Source organism: Protopterus annectens, chromosome 5.part0 (assembly GCF_019279795.1).
Source record: "Protopterus annectens isolate FY-2018-M chromosome 5.part0, PAN1.0, whole genome shotgun sequence".
In the NCBI taxonomy this organism is placed as follows: Eukaryota; Metazoa; Chordata; order Ceratodontiformes; family Protopteridae; genus Protopterus; species Protopterus annectens.
In genome coordinates this window covers 394,664,126-394,684,609 of record NC_056735.1, presented here as the reverse complement: position 1 = coordinate 394,684,609, position 20,484 = coordinate 394,664,126, and positions in this window count along the sequence as shown.

Sequence of the window (20,484 nt, the reverse complement as noted above, 5' to 3'; positions counted from 1 at the left end):
ATACACACACTTCCCCTGAATGTTTATTTTACATGGCAGTCCATGTACCCTTACAGATCATTTACACAATCTCAGAACAGAATGCCATGAATGGGATTTCACAATACTCTGAACTGTATACTCTGTCCTGTACTGCCTTTGGACCATATACATATCATACCTCTCCACTGTCCAGATATTTGCAGTATGTCCTGACTTTTGCCTTATATCTTGTAGTCTGTTCTTTATAAAATTGTGGTTTTCTGCCATGCCACTGGGATGATCTCAGGACTGATGTCACTAAATAATACATATATTTGAGTTTCAGACTTCAAAACCTTAAAAAATGTATCTTAACACAAATCTCTTGTTATTCTAGCACATTTCTAACATCCAAACATGTAGAATCTGTCCCTAAATTTGGATCATTGTCCCCATTATATTGGGTTTTATCAAGATTTCTTGCACTAAGAGATTGAGAGCTATGGAAACTTATATATTTTAAGCCCTGGTGATCATTGTGGCATTCCACACAAACACGGTAAATGACTGTGCTCTGCTGTAAACAGAATTGCTATCCATATTGCTTTACATGCTTTCCTGCCAATCAATATTTGTGGCATCCATGAAACTGCACTTATTCACATTTTAATGTGGTCCGCAGCAGGACTATGTAATTAGTGCTGCTGTTTGCCACCCATCATCACACAAACATGTAAACTCCATGTAGGCTTTGAGCAAAGCCTACACGGAGTTTACTGAATCCCATGAATTATCTTACATGCACTGGTTCATGCAAGTATAATTCTGGTATACTGGATAAAACTCCCAGGTATCCTAAAGGGGTAACTGGGAAAATCAAATTGAACTTACAGAATTTAAGTGGCAATTGCATCTAAATGCTATCAGTCCACCTGGAAAGAAATATGTTTATAACATTTTATTCGGTACAGTCTACACATATTCATATTTATGTATTTTGTGTATGTGTATATATATATATATATATATATATATATATATATATATATATATATATATAAACACACACACACACACACATATATATTTATATTTATCAATATACACATTTATTTTCATTCAATATTTTTATTCCGTTTAATGACTAAAGGTTGTTATTATGATTATATATGATTATATTTTACAGTACAATATTATATATATATATAAATTATGTTTACACTGCAAATATTACTATATGGTTTTCAACACATCTTTATATTTGTGAATTTTATTTTTATTTTTTTCTGGCTGGTTGTTATAACACATATATTTATGCATTTAACTACTTTGGTTAATGAAGTTCAAATGCTAACAATCAATATGACTTTAAGATAAGCTGTATAAAAGGATGTGATGTGTGAGAAAGATTAGATTCTGAGGAAGTTCCGGTTTGAGAACGAAAGCTCTCAATTTTTTTAATAAAGCAACTTTGTCTTTGATGTCTGTTCATGGCATTTCATTACTTAATTTTAAATAGAGTGTATTTTGATCTTATCCAGTGTTTGGTCAGCTCCCTGGCTCTTAACAGTAGTTGGAAGTGCTTTTTATGGTTCCTGTTTTTTCTGTACTATCCTCTATTTAAGTTTCATATGTAGTCATCATTCTGTGCTGCCTATTTGCCTGCACTGAAATCTGCCTTACATTTCAATGCTGGAAGTCTCTCCTATTATTTTTGGAAAATGCCAAGGACATGTTATCATGTTATTCCTTCATATTATTTTTCAAAATAATTTCTGAGAAAATTATGTACATATAGTGTCAGATAACCTTCTTGGTTGAATTTCACAAGAATTCCGCTATAAATAATTTCATAGTCTAATCATCCAATAGCTCTTTCACTCATACTCATTTAATTGCATTCACATTAATGAAGACTGGTTATTTATTTTTTATTTTATTTTTTTGCTTGAACCCACTGTGGCTTCCAATATTGTTTTCTCTATTATACACGGGTATGTCCCATTTCACTTCTGGAAGATTAAGGTTTCCCATAACTGTGGTTCTTTTCCACTATACCATCTGTTAATAATGCTCATGATTCTGCCTTCATCCTTATTTTATGGTTGTGTATATAGATTTAGACTTGCTATCCCATGAACCATTTCCTTTGTATATAAGATTAATCTTAGAATCTCTTATTTTTTCCCTCATGTCCACAGCAGATCATATTACTTTTGTGCATATACTGTCAATGCCTCTGGTCAAAATGTGTTATTTCATACTTATAAAATGTCCTTTTGATGAATTAGTATGATTCAGTATTGTTTATCATGGATATTAGTTAGAAAAATGTTTAACACTGAATGTGTGACAAGTCTAATGTGGAACAGCAAGGAAATGCTGCATAACAAGGTATACTTAAGTAGTATGTGTTCTATGCCTAACTTATTTCAACTTGTTTATTGTTTTCCTTTACTGCTCCAGTGGCCTTATCTATTTTCCATTGTGATCTTTTTATCTATTCCAGCCTCATAAAATGAAGGGTATGATGTTGTCATGCATTTCCAGCTTAAAAACCTTCTTTCATCCTGACACAGTTGTTGCCAGCTCTAACACACAACACTTATGAAGATACTTCCTCAGCCCCTTCCAGGGTCATATCATTACCAACGGCAGCAGTACATCAGCTCTTCACAGAATTCCCAGATTCTTACTGTGTTAATCATAAAGGACTTCTGAGCCCATATTCACTTTCCTTATATATTGCTTATCCCAGAATCTTTGAATACACTTTTATGTTACCTCCAATGCCTTGTGTGCTTGATCATTTGTGTAATTTTATGGAGGGTACCAATGCATTCTATGTTAAGAGCAGAGAAAAACTGGCAGAGAAAAGCTCATTTATTGGATCTTTATATCTACAACTGATTTTATTACTGCAGTTAGAATTAGGCAGATAGTAACAGTGACTGCATTCACAGTTTGGCATCAGAATGACATACAGAAATTATACATTTTATTCCTGTTCCACAAATTACATGAACTTTGTGCTCTGTAGTCTGCACTGAATTTCCCTCATACCTCTCAAATGTCCAAAATTTCACAGAATGTCCAGATTATTTCCTCCTACTTTTGTTTTTTTCCTCATAAAATAGGTAATTTTCTGCTAAATCACTCTACAATGAAGTCACTAAATAATGACAGACAGTTGCATTTAAGACAGGATATCCTTCAGAGAATATGCACTAATGTAAAACCTGTTATTCTAGCAACTAAGTTTATAAGACCAATATTTAAAATTTGACCGAGATTTTGGGCCTCGCCCAATTATTTTTTGCTTTGTCCTGAATTCTTGTCCTAAGAGATTGAGAGATATGTTTTCCCTGTTTCCTATTCCTTTTGATTCAGCAGTAGAATATTTCAGCTCTGCCTCCTGTCACTGGTCAACAATTTGATACCTATAAGACACTAAAATTAAGGTCCATATATTTTCTAAAGACAATTGGTAATACCAATTCCACTAAAACATAACTACTCCCTCATTTAATTTCCTTACAGAGGCTTGAAATCACACCAGGGCTATACTGATAAATAGCAATTGTCAATACCTTGTTGCCCATGAAAGCAATAGTAGAAACAGTCTTAAGACATTCTTAACATATAAAAAAAATCAGTCCCTTGCCTAAATAGCAATTATCAATACCTCGTTGCACATGAAAGCAATAGTAGAAACAGTCTTAAGACATTCTTAACATATAAAAAAAAATCAGCCCCTTGCCCCTCTTGGCCCAAGTTCTGCAGAAATAGAACAATTCAGTGTCCATTTGGGAGACATTATACCCAACAGCACATTCTGCACTTTCTGTTGACTGCACCAGTAAGCATGCAATTCCTTTCTCACTCTTCAAACTAAGTTCGCCTTGCACCACCTTACTAAAGTGTGATAACCCTACCCCCACCCATGCTCCTAATCTTAACCCTACACTTTACCTTATAAAAACTCTTTCTTTAACAGTGTAACACTAACACTAAACAAGACACTCAGACACATACAACAAGCATCAACACATGCAAAAGATTAAATCTAGCTCTTTAAATCTAACCCTAACCTGCAAAGTGCAAACATTCTACTCTAACACACACAAAATAAATAAAATCACATATGCACAACATTAAATCTATACCCTGCCTTAGCCCTTAACCTATCCCAAACCTGCAAACACTCATACAGACACACACTACTGGTGAATGTTTTGGAAATCTGCACTTTTAGTATTAAAATCACAAACAATATACTTACATTACCAAACAGAGCTTCCTCCTTCTGATATTGCATGAACTCAATCAAATATCCATTCACTGCAATTATAACATATGAGTGGCGGCTCGTGACTTGAAAACAAGGGGGCTGCAGGAAGCAACTAAATTGGCAGGCCTAACTGGAATGAGTTGGGGCTCCATTTCAACAGGTCAAAACTCATTACCAGTGATGAAGCAACAAAAGGAGTCAGTCACTCTCATCCAAATACTGCCTCAGTACCCAATCATCATAACCACTTCATAGACTGTACTCCTCAGCTACATGACTGCAATAATCAAGGCTAATCTTAGGTTAAATATAATCCTAAACAAAGGAATCCATGGGATTCTCCTCACACACTGATCTCTCCCCTTCACTTCCCTTGTTTGTCTCCCCTGTTGCCCTAATCCTGCCACAATACCATCCAGAGTCGTCATTTTATTCTTGTTTTTTTTTCAGTTTGCCTTCCTTTTTAGATTTTTCTCCACCCTTTTAACACACTCTAACCAGTGAAGACTACATTGCAATAAGTGTGAATGAAGTAACTGAATTAAGGTGGAGATCTGGGGACCACTAGGTACCAGACGTCATAGGGTTCTAGATGCTTTGAGGTATATCTTAGGAGTTTTTTTCAGCCTTGTCATTCAGTGTTGGCCTAAACAATAATCATAAGGAAAACAATTCAGCCTTTTTTTGTTGTTGTTATTTTTTTGCTTTCAAGGAAAAATAAGGTACAACAAAACTTACTGTTGAAAGTTAATGAAACAGTAGTTCCCAATAAACTGAGATGAGAAATGCTTGTAAGGAAATCCTGTCTGGGAATACTGCCTGCCTCCTCACTGCTCCAAATAGATAATTACTTTCTTTGTGCCCATATGGTATTATATTGAAATAAAAGTAAACATACACTGTGTACAGGAGGGTCTAAGAGAAAAAAAGTAAGGCATCTGGATAAAAATTACACTCAGACAGGAAGCACAAGCAGACTCCTCACAGAAGTATTCACAGTCAAAATTTAACAAGAAAACCAAGTACTGTGAGAGGCCAATGCTAGTCATGCATCACTATGCCAGTGATCAGTTTCTATCGCACACATCCTGCCCAGACTGCTACAGGTAGTCACTTGTGTGCAATGTTGAGGTTTATGATGGAATGTGAAAACAAAAATATTTCCAACTTGCTACTTCTAGATAGACTGCAATCTATCCCCCACACATAATCAGTAATTTTCATCATTGAAAACCTCATATCTATCAGTTACAGCTCCATTATTGACTGCTCAACTCAAGTGTCTACTTGTATTAAAAGTTAGCCATAATAAAGTATTCCAGCCTGCTTCACACACAGTGACACTAGTTCTGCAAACTCAGAATAATTACTGCTTAAACTGAGCAAATAGCAATAGGATCAGTCATTTGTATTCACCAACAGCCCCTACAACCAGCAGTTAAAACCACACATATTGACTAGGTGCACACTGTAATAAAATATAAGTAATAACAATTTCCCACAATAATTTACTTTAATGCACAGAAACACACACACGCACACAAGTAAAAGTCACTCATACAACTGTGACTATGTACTTCAGACGTCTGGTAGTGATCAAATTAATAAATAAGTACATACATAACGGCTACAGATCAGTACTGTCAGAATAGTGTGCAGCCCACTGCAACCCCTCAACTTACCTCTCAGACTCTTAGCTCAAGACTCAAAGTAAAAGTTAAAAACCAATGGGGACAAAGGACAAAAAGCAGGGACAGATATTGCCCTTAACTTAAAAAGTTTCTCGAACAGGTTTTACATTAGCATGCCTTTTTGAAGGTTATTAAGTGGGAAACTCTAAGGGCAGTCATTGTTCACTGACTGCAAAGCTTACTAATTTCCCAAAAAAACTCACAAATGATATGAGGAACAGGCCACAATATGAGGTAAAGTAAGATCTTTTGCAAAATATCAGTGGCAGTTGAGAAGAAGTATTCCTCCTACAAATGTATATATGCATATATCATAAGCAAACATGCGCGCACGCGCGCACACACACACACACACACACACACACACACACACACACACACACACACACACACACATACGACTATCATTAACAATCACTTCCATGACTGTACACTGCAGAATTGTGATTGCAATCAAATGAATAAATACATAAATAACTTGAGTCAAAAAGTACCCTAGGAGATCCCAGTTAAAACCTGATCCTTAATCCTGAACAGTCCACCCTATTACAGGACCAGACAACGTGAATATGCAATTTTTAAATTTTTCTGTGGCCAGTTTGGTAGATTTGGGCATCCTAAGTCAATGTAGCAATTGTCTCATGTTCTCAGACAACTAGTGAATCACTAAAGGAAACTACCTGGTATGTGAGAGATGTAAATACGCAACTTCCATGGCAGAATAAATCCCACATACAAACAGTTGTTAGTAATAACCACATTACATCCATCACACACACTGCTCCCAACACAGACAGATTGTCTTATGCTAAGGAGCTTAAAAGAAACTTTCCCAAATCTCAAAGACCTCCAAAGCCACTGAATGGCAAATCTGTTCCTCAGCAATCACTAAAGCACACACCAAATGCAACACCAAAAATCTCACATAAGCCTACATCAAATGGTCCCTAAGAGGAAATCCCATAAGACAAGCATATACTTTATCTAATACTCTTGTCATTGGGGATTCCAGTATTTGATCCTCACCCACTCAGCAGGTTAGACAAGGAGAAGATAATGATTAGTTGCCTATGTGGAGATAGGATCCACAGTATCATGCACGCACTCAAGTTACTGCACTCCAGGCAACAATATGATTCTATCATAGTCCATGTAGGTGTAAATGACCTGAGATATACCACACCAAACTATATGAAAAGAGACAAAATGGATCTCTCGGAATATTCATTACAGATAGGTATAAGCCTTGCATTGAGAAGTATTCTACCTTCACCAAGGAGCTAGGACTCCTACTTTCTGGCATTTTCTCCTCCAACCTCCATACCAGAGACCTAAACCCATGGCTGATTTTAATAATTGGCTTAGTTTCAGTGTCACTCCAGGGATCTAATACCTGTCAGCATGGGAGGGTATGGTCAAAACAACACGTTGCTTTTCCAAGGATGGACTGCACCTGTTACCCCCAGGCTTTCAGATATTGGCTAAAACTTTATCTACACCATGAGAGCCTTCTTCAGACAATGCAAAAAAGACAAAACTACCAACAACATAAATAATTATACAAGCAAACATAAGGTGTTACTGCTCAATGCTCAGAGCCTAAACAAAAAACTCCAAAACCTTCAAGCCCTCTTCACTCTGCAGAATCTAGACATCTGTGCCATGACCAAGACTTGGTTTAAAGCCATAGAAAGTCCTCTGGCAGGGCAAGGCTCACACCTTTTGACCAACAGCACAGCCTAGGGCCAAAGGCTGAGGTGTCTCAATCTACGTGAGCAGCAAACATACTTCCTGTTTGGTTAAACAGGATGATACCATGAGCTCATCCACATCCAAATCACCCTTGATAAGGTCCCTCATTATATTATGGCTAGCTACAGGTCACCATCTTATGCCCATAGAGTCTCACAACTCTTACCTAAACCTACTAGAGGCATTCAGCATGCCTCCAAACACCCTGTTCATGGGTGACTTTAACTACCCCTCTATAGAAAGAGAAATGTACACTGCCTCAAACTCACAGGCAGAATGCTTCCTGGACTTTATTAACACAAACATCCTGGAACATATATTGCATGGTCCAACAAGAAGATCAAACATACTGAATCTGATCCTCACCAACATGGGACAGCATTGCCTAAAGGCTCGGTCTCTATATTCAGTCTCCTACAGGTTGCTGAGAGGGGATCATTGCCTGGCTTGCAGGGCGTTCTCAGACCCAGCAAAACAAACAGCACCAGAAACACTAGATCCAGGTATCTGAACTTAGCTTGTAACATAAACTGCATGTGCTAGAGAGACAGATATGTGTCCAAAGGATTGCTGAATTATAGAATGGGCTCTCCATCCATGTAAAACACAGTTAATCCCTGACCCTATTCAAACAAAATCATGAAATTGGATGAGAAATCATAAATTAACTCCCAGTCTGGCCCTCATGTGCCTTATGGACAGAGGTTGTCAATAAGAAAAGTATTATGCTGACCAACACTAGCCTAACAAATCCTTAGTTACTTTCCTACTGTTATTCTTCCCCCATTATAGATGCCCATAATACTTGGGACCCAAATGATTTGGTGTGCATAGCTAGGATTATAAGTGCATCAGTTGTCATTAGCCTAGTAACAACCCATGAACCTATAAGGAATAGATCAAAATAGGATACAAAATCAGAAACTTTCTGTGAACTCATAAATAGCTGACAGCAGCTGTACTCTACACACATATACTGCACACAGACATACACACACATACTATAATAGGCATCTGTTTATACCAGCAGTAACCAAACCACTATATTAGCACTTTTAATTACCAATGTTGGTGGGCTGAAGCCTTGGTGGAATTCTGTTTATGAGGAAAATCAAAAATAGAAAAAAAGCTATTTTACTTTGTCTCTTTTTATGCAGAACTTTCTTCACTTCATGATTTATATCTTTAAGGACTTATGTTACTAGTGCAAATAGAAATTAAATAGTCTAAAATAATCACTTGTTAGTTAACAGGCATGTGTTTTGTAAAGCTAATTTTGCTATCACAGGGGAACAGTTCCCCAAAGAGAACAGCTATTAAGAAGCTCATGTTCTTTGCTTATTCTTCTGTGTAGAATATGCCCTTCTGATGGAGTGTTGCCAGATGTTAAAAGATTATATAACTCTCCCAGTACCAGTCATTCCAAACATTCTTGGGATTCACACATCCAAGTAAATGTAGATTATTTCTTTCTTATACTAACTACAGTATTCTCAGAAAAACATTGGGCCTCTACCAAAAGAAAATGATGGAAAAAAATCCAATGATTATACAAGTGTCTGGCAGACGATGGTTTATTTTAACTGGAAACTTCAGACTGATATTACAGAAACACAACCACTCCTGGGGTCAAGTGGTTCATAAACATCAGTTACACGTCTTCAAATTGTGTAAGAAAAAACAAGAAAGAGCAGCTTTGCCTTTCTTATCAAAGAATTAAGAATGGTTTACAATATATTCCACTGTGCTTGAGTTGATAAAATATATTATATTTGATCTTTGACAGTATCATTTATAAGACTATAAAAATATAGCAGTGCTTAGAAATGTATCATATGTGTTCCAGAACTGAGTATACAGATGCAGTCATACAACTTTATGTTAAAACATTCCTCATAAATAAGTTTTGTAAGGGTATATAATAACGATATGCATTCTGTATTCACATTGGACATTTTTACTAGAGAGTAAACACTGAAAAGATTTCTAGCTTCACACAAGACATTATTTTCCAATGTTATTACAAACTTCCATACTGAAGTAATTGACAAAAATGCCTTTTACATTCCCAAGTGGTTTTTTTCATTTTGATATACAGCTGCTATGAAACATGCTAGCTGGTAGCTAGTCTATTTGAGGTTTAGATCTGCAGTGAACAATGGCCCGTCATGAAGTCATAGCAAATTTTAGTTGAGCTGTAGCAAGGTTGTTTGTCACCCTGGGTAATAGCCCCCTTTGACACCCTCCTCTAACCAGAGTTGAAAAAAAGGTGGGATTGTCAAAGGATATTATGCATACATAGTAGCTCTTTGCTAAACTTTTATAAGCTTCTCCCCCTAAAAACACAGTTGAATAAAAAAAAAAGCAAAACATGTAATCATGTATGCCCTGTCCGCAGCATTTTATAGCCGACATCTTGCATAACATCAAGTTACAGTTCTTTACACAGACTGCCATTTAAGCACCTGCAAGGCTGTGGATAACATGTACTTAAATGATTATCTGTGCTATTCTTGATTTCAGGGAGCAATCAGCAATCAGAACCATCAAACAGCTATTATTTATTTACACATTCATTAAAGTTCTTTGCAACACTTTTACAAGCATCTTTTGCTAAACTGCAGCAGAGATCTCCAATAGTTCTTTGCTACAGTTCCTTAAACAAACCACAATTTAAGCAGCTGTGAGACAGTAGCTGCCTAACTGATTATGTCTACTTCTCTATTGCTTTCAGGGGATGATGAACAGCTCTTCTAATTGCAACCCTTTTAACAGCTAGTACCTGGGGCAGGACCCCTTTTACCCTATTCTTTCTATGGTTTGAGATTTTGGCATGGGTTAGCTAGGTTAGCTTTTGACAAGCAGGTAAATACAACTATAGCAATTTCCCCAAATAAAAGCATGGTGTAGCCTAGTGACAAGAGTGTCAAGACATCGGTCAGTGAATACAATGATCCTGGAATGGGAAGAGATGTGGGAGTCTGAGGAACCTTTACTCAAGGGGCAATGGCTACTAGGAGAATAGCTAACACTATGTGAAGGCTGACAGTACATGAAAACGTATAGTACAATATGAAAAACATTGAGCTCTGTAGTAGTAGGTACGGGGAAGAAGACTAGAATTTGTCACTGCTTATTCCATGCATGTCATTTTCTAAGTGAATTTGATTTAGGTAAAAGAGAATTAATTAACAGCACTACATACCTAATGAGTTTCAAGTTCTTTTATCATGTGGTCTAACATGAAATGTAGACTCATAGCAGGCAGCTGTGCAACAGAGGGCAACATGCTCAGTGAACAGCCTCATTGTAAATACATCAGGAAAATTGTCTTCGAGTAACATAATGGTAAAATAACAATAAACATGCATTTATCAGTAATACATACGGTCCTGCAGTGGAAGTGTAATAGAGCATTAGTGACTAAAGGAACACTATGGCTAGAAAATGAAAATAAATGCATATATTTTTAGCTTAGCTTGATATTCTATGCTATATTAATGCTGCCATAGTATAAGTAGTCATTAATAATTTTTATTTTTGGTCTAACTTCATATGCTCTGATCAAGGTGAACATACTTATCTAATTTCATTTTTTAACTTCAACTTTCTTTTTTCCCAAAAAAATGCAGTCATTTGAAAATGATATCCTGTTGCCATATTTTGCTGTGCTAACTCTTGATTCCATTTACTTAGAATGGCTGAACACTCAATCACTGATAACTTTGAGAATCTCTGAGCAGTGTCTAAAACTTTTTTCCAGTGGCACTATTTGGTTTGTAGTAACAACAATGAAGCAACAGGATACTGGAACAACAGCTCGATATCCAAATAGGCATCCATCACGAACAAAGAAATATAAAAGTTTTTATTTATGAATGAACAGGCAAGCGCTTTCACCCATATAGGGCTTCATCAGACCATGAAAAATCACTATGAATCACCTCAATTTATACTAAAAATGGAGGGAAAACCAGAATCAATTAATTCTTAAAGATACATGGTGAAAAACTATACAAATTCCATAGTGCATAAATATATATAAAAAACATACAAGAGACATACCCATAACTAATCATGTACACATCTAAAACAACAAAATATAAATACATATCTAAAATAACAAAATATGTAAAAAATATATTAAAAACTTATGTAATACATATAAAATATATATGTGTATAAAAACATATAAAACACATATATGCAGGAATATACTGATGTTATAACACAACACTTTCAGGTCCTCAGTCCCCTGGATTTTAAAATAGGTTTGAGGGATACTTTATCATTCAATCCAGGGTACTGGTCCGCCCTAAGTTTCACAATCCATCTAACCTCATGTGTTTCAATTACATTCCTAATGTCTCCCCTTCGTAAATTAGGATTGGTCACTTCCATGGTCATAAATTTAAACCAATGGTTCTCATCAGTATCCAATATGTGTTTAGATAGTGCATTTATCATGGACTTCATCCTAACTTGATACAAGTGTTCACGTACTCTGTCTCTTGAACATCTATCTGTCTTACCCACATAGAACATATGACAGGAGACACAGTATGCAAGATAGACCACATGTTCTGTCTTATAACTAGCAGAAACTCTAAATCGAAACCTGAAGTTAGTCAGGGGGTGTATGAAAGCACTATCTGTATCTATATAACTGCAAAAATTGCATTGATTACATGGAAAGGTGTCCACATTCCCGGGCTCAACGGCCCCCATAATTGATTCTAAGATAACATAAAAGTCTTCTCAAATTGGGTTTATTCTTGTATACAAATTGTGGGGTTTTACCAATGAGGTTCTTGATGTCTGGATCTACCACAAGTACTCCCCAATGCTTCCTAATTACATCCTTAAGTAATCCTACAGCCTCAGTGTGGAACATAGGTACCCTAACAATTGCAGGCTTATCCACGGGACCTGGTTCCACATTCCCTATAATATCTGAAAAATATGGTGCAGCTACATCCTTGCTGAGATCAGTAAGGTGGGCCATCCCACCCTCAATTTCTCTAGTGCCATAGGCTCTATCACCCAGCCTAGACCTCAACTCATCCAATTCCTTCCTATAACCACCATCTGTAGGGTTATACCGAGACACCTTACCAGCTTGAACTTTAACTACATTTGCAAATACATACTCCAGGTGCATGCTATGCCTATGTAAGAGGGCATTACAGTGGCATGACTTCCTGTGAACACCTGTATTGATTAAACCACTATCCAACCTCTCAGCATAAACATCTAAAAAAGATATTCTATGAGGTGAACATTCATAACCAAACATTAAATAGTCATAAGAGTTATGGGTCTGTTCAAAAAAGCATAAAAATTCATCTCAGGTGCCTCTCCAAACAAAAAAACAAATCATCCACAAAACACCTATAAAAAAGGACATGATTTATGAAACTATCTAACTGAAACAAAATCTCTCTTTCCCAAGCAGCCATAAAAAGGTTGGCGTAGCTATTGGCACATGATGTGCCCATAGCTACTCCATCTCGCTGCAAATAAAATTCTGTGCCAAACATAAAAAAGTTATTCTCCAAGACCGCCTCTAAGAAAAGACATAACAAATCAATGGAGTACATACTATATTCCGTGGTCAGGGTTAGATACTCATGCACCTTCTCAACCCCTTCTCTCTTGGGAATAATGGTGAAGAGGGACTGAACGTACATCGTAACAAATATATATTCTGAGTCCAAGGGCACTGTCTTCATAGAACAGGATACTGGAACAATAGCACAACTATCTGGTTTGTGTTCTTTATCATATCTTAAATACACTGTGATAAGCATTTTATCCTGTTGTTGTAAAATGCTGCTTCAATTAGATATTTTAAAAATATAAGAATCCCTTTGCTTCTCAAGTCAACTGTCTTCTTTTTCTGTTATTAGCATCAGATATCTTCTTTCTGAAACTATAAAGCAAAAGAGGTGTTAAGTTCCCAAAGTTTTAATAGGTTTATGGCTATAGACGAAAGATGGAAAGTAGCTGGAATTGATGATAGAAAGAAAAAAGGCAGGGAATTTCAATAAACTCAAGAGGTTTATGAACCCGATGGTTTAGAAAGAATAAATGTTAGGGAGACTAAGATGGCTGCTGTCCTATAGACACTGCTGTTACTAAGCTCTCTCAAAGCTAATACTAATCTCTAACTTCTATGGTAGAGAAATCATTTTGTCAGCTCAAAATTACCAACCTGATAACTTATTCTACGCATACAAGCTATTCAACTACTTGAGATTGGAAGTAATACTTGGAAAATAAGTAGATTACCTCAGATCCTACAGGCTCTTTAGTACATGTGTTCTGCATGCTCTCTGCCATGTGCTTGCTACTGCTACATTCTTCAGCCTAAAATAACACAAAGAAGACAAAAATGCCGACTGATGCTGACTGTATGGACACACAAACTTCTAAAACTAAATTTTCACTGATTGCTTTTCCAGAAAAAGACACCTTACCCAAAAGACCCAGAAGGGGTAAGCAGCAAGAATCTAGCAAAATGCCTAGTAAGAACAAAACTAACTTTCAAACCTCGAGGAACTTAAAATAGCACTACAGCCTTTACAACTAGCTGTCCAAAACTTTCTGGACCAGTTAAAAACCTTTGGAGAATCCATTAACCAGATTATAACCAGGGTTGAAAAAAACAGAAGCTAAAGTACTGGACAATGAGATCAAAATCAAAACACTACTGAAAGAATCTTCTTCAAATGCAAAATACATTCAGGAACTACAGCAAAAAATACTGGACCTGGAAGCAAGATCCAGGCATAACAACATTATCTTAAGCGGTTTGCCGGAAAGCGTGGATCAGTCTAGCTTGTTAAATACAATTCCCAACATTTTTACCATACTGCTAAATAGCACAGCTGAAGCTAGACACATAGTCATTGAGACAGCCCACAGAGCTCTTTGCCCACCTTTGGATTCTACCAGACCATGACTAGTCTATGTCAAACTTCTTAATTACCAAGATGTTAGCAAAATACTTTCTTTGGCAAAAAAAAAAAAGAAAAAGAAATTGATTACTTGGAATAAAACTAAAATCTTTTTTAATCAAGAATTGCCACTACAAATTAAACAAGAAAAGCAGAAACTATCCCTCTTTTGTGCCTACCTGATACAGAATCAAGTCAAGTTTCAGATGAAATATCCTCATAACCTCTCTTTTCAACACCAATGTTCCAAATATACAATCTCCAGTGTAAAAGAAGCTAAGTCAACCTTACTTAATGTATTTAAAATTGTTCCTGAAGCTAATACACCAAAATGCAGAATTTAATAACTGTTTGTTACTGACATCTTTTAGAAACACACATCACTGCATTCTGACTTTATAATCAGTGATTTTAATGCTTAAATATTCATTCTAGCCCTTACCATGGCAAAACAGCAGCTTTATGGACATCCGAAGCATTTCTTTCCATATGGGAACTGCTGATCTGCTCCATACCATGATCTCCATGATTCTACATCCCTGGGTAGGCCCCAAAACACTTAGTTTTAACTCTGAACTCCCTACCCAGTCTGCAACACTCTCTTAAAGGGCTCCTGCCTTAAAAATGAATGTTTATAGAATGAAACTTAAAATGATCTTTTTTTTCTGGCTCCTGCCTCATTTCTGAATAATGAATCACCTCAAATGAGATTTTAGTGAGGAAATCTCCTCAAGAATAGTTGATTCTGTTTTTCTTTCCAGCATTCTTGGACTATCGTTGCTGTTTTACTTGCTCTAGAATTAATACTGCTGATGCTTATACACAGGACTTTATACCTACTCTGTATGCAACCCTACAGCTGAGTACATACTATGTGGTTTATTGCTAGTTTTCTGTATCCTTTACAGGCTACTTCCAGGATGTTAAGTTATACTGCTGTATCATATTTAACATGGCTTAACCCTCTCAGTTTTTCTACATATCCTTATACTACTGTTACCACTGATTCTACTTATGTTAAACTAAGTCATTTCTTATACCTTTACTCTCAAGGTAGTCTATGGTTAAATGCACTGCCTTTCCTACAAATACATGGCTTTTGTATTATTATATGTTTATCAGTGGCTCTCAACCTTTTCAATACAAAGGATCCATTATCAAGGGTAAGACGTGCTCACAGCCCTTGAAATATTCATATCATAGTGCCTTCATACTGTAAGAGGATTCTAAACATATATATATATATATATATATATATATATATATATATATATATATATAAAATACACCTATCTTACTAAAATTATATGTTTCCTTCACACTTTTTGGTCATGGCCCATGAATATGCTGCACAACAATCATACACTATATGTTAATGAAGGCTCACCCACTTACATTAAAAGGCTACTGACCTATAACAGTTCCTCTCTAAATAAACTGGGTCACTGCCAAAATTATACCTGTTGTCATTACCTACCGTATGTTTTCTGCTTGATGCTATTAACTTGATTTCTATAGTATAATTAGTATTAACTGGAAATTTGAACTGGATAGATGGTAAATGTGTAATTTCTCTGGTATATATGTAGGTGAAATGTTTTCAGTCTTTCTTTTCGTGATCTGTCAGGTACTGACAGTGGTGAAATGTTAACAACTATACCTATTTCTTAGTTTAATTTCATGTTGAAACTTTATGGTTATAATTATACTGTTTATCTTGTTTACACAGGGAGAAGTGTTTCCATGAAATGGAATAGAAGACTTTACTCAAATTACTTTCACACAGTTCAACATGGGTCATGACATCTTTTGTGCCATACTTAAATATCCAGTTACACCTTATGTGAGACCCAACATAATCACGTCCAGTCCATACTCTCTACCTTACCCCACCTAACACACTAAGAGCTAGAAATTTGCAGTTGAATTGTTAGGAAGTTATGCTGTCTATACTCTGTAGGTATTATTTTGTAACCTTGGGATTACATACTATTAAAAATACAAAACTTAGAGATCGCACCCCCTCAAACCATCTCAACATTTATAAAGTTAGATTTCTGCCACTTACATTCCCTATCTCTTCCGGGCTATGTAGGTTTGTGATTAGGCACAAGGTAATTGCAGGAAGAGACTTACGCCTATGACCCTGCAAACTAAGGTATCTACTGTCATATTTCCACCCTTTCTCCTTATCAATGTAACCAAAAATAATCCAGTCCCATGTGGATAATTGATTAATGGAATATTAAGGGGATTCAGATAGAAAAGAAAATTATTTTTTTCACTTGGTCTTTAAATCTAAAGCCAACTTAACTCTAGTTCAGGAAACGCATTTATTACCAGAACAATGGAATTCTGCACTCAAGAAAAAATGGATTAAGTCTATCACAGCCTCTGGCAAGAATATGAATAGCTCAGGGGTAGCTATCATAGTGAAAGAGAACTTCCCTCAGGAAATCAAAAGCTATGACACAGATATTGAAGGCAGATGGTATTACATAACATTCTGCTGTCCACACTTAGACAAATCTATTCTCTTATTAAACGTATATGCCCCTTGCACCAAACAACATAAATTTATTATGATTATTTACAAAATCCTCTCCTCCTTCCCTAACCACTACTATATTCTAGGTGGAGACTGGAATGCTATTCAAGATCCACTAACTGACAGAACAAACACTAAAACCAAACATAATAACCATGCTTCTTTAGCCATAATGGAAATCAAGAATGACTTATATTTATTTGATCCCTATATCTCTCAGTCCAATAACACCCCCAATAATAAATTCACTTTTTTACTCACACTGCCATAAGATGTGGCCCAGGTTGGATTTTTTTCCTTGTCTCTAATATCCTCCTCAATTATAACATTCCATTTCATACTGAACCCAGGTTCTTCTTGGACCACTCTAAGATTACTCTGAATATTGACTGGCCCAAGACCCATGTATTAAAAATAGAGGCCACAGCTGGGCACTTAACCCTAACTTATTAAACAACAAAAAGATTTTACAGGAAGTTGAAGGTACCCTCAACCAAGTCTTGACCTCTATTAAACACAACCAACTACAATTTGACATGTATTGGGCCTCCATTAAATCCATGATCAGAGGCACTCTAATCAATAAAGCATCTTATTATAAAAAAGATACTTCTCCAAAAATCATCTATCAAAAATAAAATTAATAAGCTTGAGACCCAACGTCAATCAACTTTCAATCCTATATCTGAAAAACAATTAATCCATCTACAGAAAAAGCTTTTGGACCTCAACAATAAAAACGTATGTTTCCATGATATAAGGTCTCTAAAAAACTACTCGGAGCGGACCGACCTGCCCTCAAACTTACTTGCTAGATTAATCAACCAAAGCATACTCTCCCCAAGTATGATGGAAATAACTACCAAGGTAAGAACTACCATAAAAACCAAGATATAATAGACATTTTTGAACAAATCTATAGAGGTTCATACAGTTTTCCTAACCTTCAATTCAAATAAGTCAGATATAGAAACTTTCTTGAACCAAGTAGCTTTCCCTAAACTTAGCCCTGAACAACAAACCACCCTATTATCTCCCATTACCCAACAAGAAATTGTCATGGCTACCAACAAGCTTAAGCCAAATAAAACCCCAGGCCCGAATGGCTTTACCACAGAACTCTACAAAGCTTTTAGTGAAAAAATATCTATTTTCCTTCTTCACCTATTTACCTACATTACTCATAATGGAATAAAAAAATTACCCTTAAATGCCTCCAAAATGATTTTCATCCCTAAATCCAATGCTGATCTTAAAAACCCTTGGAATTATAGGCCTATCACTCTTATTAACCTCAACATGAAGATCTATGCTTCTATCCTAGCTAACAGAATTAAACCTATTGTATCTACCATTATCTCCACTGAAAAATCAGGGTTCACTCAGAATGGACAAACCTTTGACCACACTCTTCTCCTTGATGCCCTCTTAACCCTTTCTACCACTAATCACAACCCTATATATACTCTGGCTATAGATGCCTCTAAAGTCTGTGAAGATTGAATGTATAATGCCTCCTATCTACTTTCCCTAGGTTCTGCTTTCCTCCAGCTTTCATAGAATTCATTAAAACCCTATACTCCAACACCCACACCATCTTACAAATCACCATTTATATATACAATATATAGTGATTTTTTTTAAGTTGGGAGAGTGAAATGAATTTTGGGTAATTTGTTTGTCTTGCAAGAGTAATATGTGGCATGTTTTTATTGGAGAATTTAAAATTTTGGGGGTTATTTAAGGTTTGGATTTGTGTACTGTTTGCATCTGAAGAAGTTAAGGACCAAAACATATTACACAAGTGCAGCATTAATGAGAGAGCAATTATTGCTGCAATAAACTTGTTTTGTGCCAGAGATTTGGTTACTTACTTTATTGGAGGACTATCGAGGTGTGGAGGATTTACATGTTTGTTATTGCACCTTTTCTTCTCCTTTTGTGGTGATTTGCCTCTAAAGCCTGTGACATATTGAATGTAGAATGCCTCCTATCTACTCTCCCTAGGTTCAACTTTCCTCTAGCTTTCATAGAATTCATTAAAACCCTATACTCCAACACCCACACTATCTTACAAATCAACAACAACCTTTCTTCTCGAATTGACATTACAAATGGAGCTGGACAAGGTTGTCCAATGTTGCCCTACCTATTTAACCTCTATATTGAATCTCTTTTTCATTTAATCACCCAAAAAACTTTCCTCATATTCCCACCCTCTTCAATACTACAATTCCATTCACAGCTTTCATTGATAACCTTAACCTCTATTACTCCCTCCCCAATTCTGACCTTCCAAAAATACTAGGCTGAATAGATAAATACTCAAAATTCTCCAACTATAAACTAAACTTAGAGAAATCAACTATTTTTCCCCTGAAGCCTTTTTACTGACTACCTAGCTGCCCCCCCCCCAAATCAAAATTAATGATTCTCTACAATATTTTGGTATTTCCAAGACCCCAACCAAAGCTATTCAAATAATGTCTTCAAACTACGATCTAACATCCAACAAGATTTAAATAAATGGACAAAATTACACCTCCCACTTCTCGCCAAAGCTGCTATAATCAAAATGAACATTCTCCCTCATCTACTTTATGTTCTCAATGCATAATAATTCCCAATACATTTTCTCCAAATTCCTATGGTCCCCCAAATCAATTAGAATTAGCTATAATAGACTAACTCTCCCAAAAGACAAGGGTGATTTAAGTCTACCTGACTTCAAACTTTATTACAATATTATCAATGGTAACAAGATAGTAACAATATCTGATTATGCTCCCAATTCGTCTACCTGGTCTCCTACATGGGTAAAATTATACTATAACTATATCAAAACATTCAGCTATAACCCCAAAGCTCTCCCCTTTCTGAATACAGAAAACCTTAAAAACTTCAAATTATTATCAACCATTAAGCATAAAATAAATATTCTTCAGAAGATTTCCAAATCTCTAAAATTGTCCATTGCTTTTAATACCCTGCAACCATTTCACCTCAGTCCCAATCTTAGATTGAACAACAAAATGATCAACCTGGATAAATACCCCCTTATCAGAGAGTTAACTATAGCATATCTCTTTCCTCTCAGAAATAATTCATTATCTGAAATAAGACTACACATGTCTCTACCCAAAAGTTATACAATCATCTTGAGACAAATCCTTGAACTCTGTCATAATACCTTGGAAGATACCTCTCTAAATCTAAATGATATTAAAGCCTGCAAATCCATATGGAACCTCCTCTTAATTAAGAAGCAAATGATTTCTAATT